Source organism: Desmodus rotundus, chromosome 9 (assembly GCF_022682495.2).
Source record: "Desmodus rotundus isolate HL8 chromosome 9, HLdesRot8A.1, whole genome shotgun sequence".
NCBI classification, from domain to species: domain Eukaryota; kingdom Metazoa; phylum Chordata; class Mammalia; order Chiroptera; family Phyllostomidae; genus Desmodus; species Desmodus rotundus.
In genome coordinates, this window is record NC_071395.1 from 110,335,882 (window position 1) to 110,341,396 (window position 5,515).

A 5,515-nucleotide genomic window follows, 5' to 3' on the forward strand; every position below is an offset into this window, starting at 1 on the left:
GCCGGATTCCTGGCGTGACTGTCTAGTGCCCAAGCAAATCAGAGCCCAGCTCCCGGTGAGGCCGACCTGCAGCAGCAGGAGCTGCTGTGTCCGAGGCAGCGCCCCCCTCCCCCAGGGCTGCTCCTGCTCCGGTGGCTGTGTCCTGGCCCCCAAGGGACAAAGAAAGACAGGCATAGGGTTTTAAATATGTGAAAAAAAGAAAAAACAAGAGTTGCTCATTTAGAAGGCAGGGGTGGACTTACGCCAGCCCGCACAGCAGCCACGAGCCCCGTGTGACCCTTGAGAACTGGAAGCGTGGCCAGTGTGAGTTTCACACCAGACATCAAAGGCTGAGTAACAGGAGGATGTAAAATAGCTCCATGACGTTAGATATCGATTACATGTCAGAATGGTAGTTTGGATACATAGAGTTAACTGAAATGTATTTTTAAAAATTAACTTCACCCGTTGCTTTTTTACTTTTTTAATGCAGCTGTTAGAAAACTGAACACTGCTGACGCAGCTTGCATTTGGGGCCCACATTACAGGTCTGTCGGGCAGCTCTGACCTAGAAGCTGGGCAGGGGCCCCAACTAGCAGGCTTCCTGGGCCTCGCCCCTGCCACGTCTCCTCCTTCTGAACCGGGCAGGAGCTCAGCACCTGGCTTCTTGTCCTGTGCCGCAGCCTTCTGCTTGCCTGGCACTTCCTCCTTCTGTGGATGGAGAGGTTTGGGAATCACTGGATCCCAAGTCTCTGTGCAGCACTCTGTCAGCCGTGACTGGAAGTGGCAGCTTCCTCCCATCCCCTGGCCTGGGCTCCCAGGCAGGCTGCCGAGGGCAGCTTGGAGGGTGTTCCAGGGCTGAAGCTGCCCACGCTCTCCTCCAGCTCACAGGGCTCCGGGAGGGCAGGGCCTCCTTCTCCCTGCTGGAGCAGTGGGGGCACCTGCCGGGCTCCCGTGTGCACCCTGGTCGGGACAAGCTTCGCCGTCTCGGGCAGTTGTCCTCCGTTTATACAAACGCTCTGCTGCTGGACCCTGGGAGCCGAGCTGTCTGATAACTTTCCTTCCTTGGCTCGCTGAGGAGCGAAGGAGGAGCGAAGGTCCCTCCATTGGCTGGGACAGGCAGACAAGGGCAAGCGGGGAGGGGAGTTGGGAGATGGGCCCTTTGTCCGCAGGTGCCCTGGGGAGGCAGAGGCAATGGCCCCAGGGATGCACAGGGTGGTCTGGAGGAGGCACCCTCTTGGCTGCCAGTCTGCCCAGCGGGTCTGACCAAAAGCAATGCTGAAGGTCAGCCTAGAGAGAAGCAGGTGCCCCCCCCAGCTGCCCACCTAGAGCAGACAGGTGGAAAAAGTGCCGGCCATTCCTTTTGGACCTTCTATGTGGAGAGTGTAGAGGAAGCAACTCCAGCAAACTAACTCTGCCTGTGTTGAGAGAACAGGGTTCCCCACACTAGGTGGCAAGATAGAGAACACAGAGGCGACCTCAGGAGTCCTCAAGCCCCAAGTCTGGCTGGGAGGGCAAGGTCAAGGCTGCCTGGAGTGCCTGTCCCTCCCTGGAAATGGTTCCCTTCCCTAGCCTTGGGCGACCCTGCCGGCCCCAGTTCACCTGTGGCCGCAGTGCTGGCACAGCCCACATCTCTGGCCACAGCTGCCGCCTCTGGCACAAGCCACCTCTGAATTCCAGAAGTCCGTGGGGCTTCCAGGTCTCCCCAGGTGCCCATGGGCTCTGGGCCACTCTGCCACCTTAAAGAAGGGCCAGTCTCAAGAGTCCGGTCTGGGGCCTCAAGAGTTCAGGGTGGACAGAGGCAGCTACTAACCCACGAGGCCAACAGCATAGCACGGGCTTGGCAGCCGGAGGGCGGGCTACCACTGGTCTATGGAGGAGCGGTGGGGACGTCCTGCTGAGCACCGTTCATTGGTCCGAGGAATAAAAAGTTTTATAAAATGAACAAACAGGAGGGGGAAAAAACTACTAACAGTGTCCATAGACTAATTTCTAATTAAGTCTTTATTGCCAGGAAATCGGGAAGCACAGTACAGCTCATTTGACTCGGGACTCAGCTCCAGGAGGGCAGGAAGGGAGGCGGAGGGGCTGCTTAGAGATGCAGAGGCCGCTGGGAAGGGAAGGGTCTCTTCACCTCAGCTGCCTTGGCCCCACTATCTCAGGGCAGAGCAGCCCACGCTCAGCAGCCCCTGGGCTCAGAGACCGGGAACTTCCTCACTGTTGGGCTGCAGGGCAGAGAGAAGCGACGCCCACTGGCGAGGCAGGGGCTCCTCCCTTGGGGCCCAGGACAGGTCTCATGTGCCAATGGACAGGCGGCAGCCAGGGAGGGAAGGCAATTCACACTCTGCCCTTGCTTACCAGGTACCGAGCCTTCTGCACATTTTCTTTTTCTCCGTGAGAGCACAGACACGCCTGTCTTATGGGCAATGACGCACACTGCCCCCCCTTCCATGGATCGGACAGGGCTCGCTACCAGTGCCAGCCCCCAGGGCCCCGGTTACCTGCTTGTCCTAACCGTCTCCCTGGGAAAAGGTCAACCTCACAAAAAAGATGTGGCTCTTGGCTGGTGAGGGGTCATTCAACCACAGGCTGAGCGAGAGGACACACAGCTGCAGGTCATGGGGGTGAAGGAAGCCACCCGCTAGAACCGGCCCCGGAGAAGCACGGCCCCGCTTTCCGACAATGAGAACCGCCACGGTTGGGCGAGAGCCATGCCCACTGGCCTGGGAGTTCGCTGCAGGTTTCTAACAGCTGCTAAGGCTGCCACCGTCCTGCCCCCAAAGCAAAAGCAAAAGCACACACCTTAGGTCCTTAGATCACAGACCCTTAACAGCTGGAAATGTCAGACCAAAGGTCCCCACAAGGATTCCACCGGTGTTTGTCAGTTGAGGTACTTTGACTTGTATCAATTAATGATGCAGCTGACACCCGCAGTGCTCCGTGCCAGCCAGTGCTAGCACGCAGGGCCCACGCCCTGTAGCCAGGGGCTGTGCTTGACACTCGAGTGCTCCTGCTGTGCCCCCTCCCACCCCCTGCCACACGCACGGCACCTCCAACATCCAACAAGCCAACAGGCTGGATTCTCCCAGCTGCTGTCGTTGGGATGTGGGCTGTTTCCAATTTCTCTCTCAGCTTTGGAACACTGATAAATCGCACAGCTAAACCTGGTTTCTATCTCCTCTGTAGCAATAAGTGTCTTCAAAACACAAACCTAGAACCTACACGTATTTTTGCTATCTTTGGGCATTCTCCTCGAGCTTGGACGGCTCCCGCTCTCCAAGACTGAGACAGCGGCGTGCTGTTTAGAATTCTGGGATCAGTTAGCTCTACACGGATGAAGGATGCCGTGTGTGAAAAATCAGCTCTGCACAGTGAAGATGGTGAGCAGGCAGACCACAGCCTCACCTTCGGTCCCGGGGGTTCAGCTTATCGCCCCAGCTTCGGGAGGCACGCTGGACGACGGTCCAGGGCCACTTTGGGGGGAAGGGCACACCGCCAGCCTCGGTTGTCACCTCACGGCCATGGTGAAAGGTTCGGGCTGCCAGCATAGGCAGGGGGTGGAGCCAGGCCCAGTAGTGTTTCATTTCAAACAGGGTTGGGGGGTCTGGAATTCTCACTTGTTAGTGTGGAACCGGAGAGAGGGCACATCAAAACGATGCATATGAAAAGGAGAAAAGACCCAGTCCCAGCTGCCTCACACTGCTTTTTCCTAAACAGAACCAATAAGGTGAAAGGCAGACACGTGGACAAGTTGCGTCTTCTCAACCCCGTTGAGCATCATCCTGGCAATGGAAGAATACCAGCTTTTCCAGGCCAGTGTTGTGCGGGTCAAGACCGTCACCACCCAGCAGGGAGAAAAATGGAATCATTAGCGCAGTCGGAGCAATACAGAATGGTTGAGCTTTCTTCCTGCTCTGCATAAGGGGAGGCAGGAGACCCTTACCGGAGCCCCCTGCTGACAGCGCCACAGCCCATCCTGCAGGGGGTCTGGGCTAAGCCTGCACAGCAGGGAAGACCCCCAGGAAACAAAGCGGGCATCCACACCCACCCCTTACACCTGGAGACTGCCCTGCCTCGCTTTCTCCCTGGCAGAAGAACCACGTGGGCACTGCACCTTCACTCCTGAACCTGTCAGCCCAGGGCCTGACACCGTTTCTGGAAGAGGGGGAGCCGCTGCTGGGCCTGAGGACAGGATGGGGCTCTGCTCTTGGCATGTTGTCCCCCACGACATGGACTGCTTCACGTCCAGGGATCCTACGGGAAGGGATGTGCGAGCTAAGCGGAGACCTCAGCCCTGCCAGCTCTGTCCTCTTATGTAAACACGAGCTTGTGACACTAAACATGTCTTGTCACAGCCTCACTGGTGGATGAGGGCCACTGCTAGTCAGAGCAGCCACCAGGGACACCAGGAGAAAGTGGCCACAAGAACGAGCAGCTTAGGAGAGCTGCGACCAGAATGCCCAATATCGGTGCTCTGTGAAGGGGGCACTTGAGGGGCCATGGGTGGGGCAAAGGGACATCTTCCTAGAGGAGGAGGACAGAAGGTGCTGCTGCAGCCCGGGGCTCACCCTACAGTGCAGACACTGGCATGGGCAGGCCAGAGGACTGCCTGCCCGACGGGGCCTCGCACTGAGCTCCTGGCATGGGAGGACAGCCAGCGGCAGCCAGGGCCAAGGTCGGCGCGAGGCGGTGAGGGAGACTCGGAACCTGGACCACAGCCCTGGCACTGCTGAGCACACCGGGGAGCTGGAGGGGTGAGGGAAAGGAGAGCCCCCAACCTCCCTGAGCCCATCAGGCCCTGAGCCTTGGGGACAAAGATCCAAGACCACCACCTGGGATCATCTGTTCCATTTTAGGAGGGAGGGAGGACACCCCCAAATTGTGTGGCAGAGGCTACGAAACTTCCTGTTTAAAAACAATCACTTCCTGAGGTTCTGACCCAAAGCAAACCCCGGGGGGGAGGAGAAGCCCTAGCTGGGAGCGCCGGAAGAGTCCTAGTGCGGTCTTTCTCCCCCCCACTCTCTCTTGACCTCTGCCACTCTCTCTGCAGTTCACTGGGTGGGGCCACCATCGTGCCTCAGGGGATGCCAACCAGCCCGACGTTCTCAGATCTTTTAACTGCTCAACCTTCTCAAGCTGTGCGGGTCGGCTCCGTGCCCCAGCCACGTGTAGGCCAGTGTCCCCCGTGGTGGGTTCTCTTTCCTATGGGATGGTTCCATCTCCAAAGGGACCAGAGGTTCCGGGTCTCATGCTTCAGTCTCCTTTATTCCTTGCTTTCTCACATGGCTTTTCTGACTTCGTATTGATGCTACAGCAGAAATAAGACTGAGGAAAAAATAAAAGGGTTATGAAAGAAACTGATTAGAACATAATGGTACCTAAAAATTACAGTGTCTCCATCACTTGCTTATCTGGCATCAAACTCGCGTTGCCAGGAAGTCAGGATGTGCCTGACGTGACAGGAAGGTGCAGCCAGGTCCCCGTGAGAGACCTGAGGCCAGATGTGAGTGAGGGCGTGTAAAAAATGGGCAGAGTC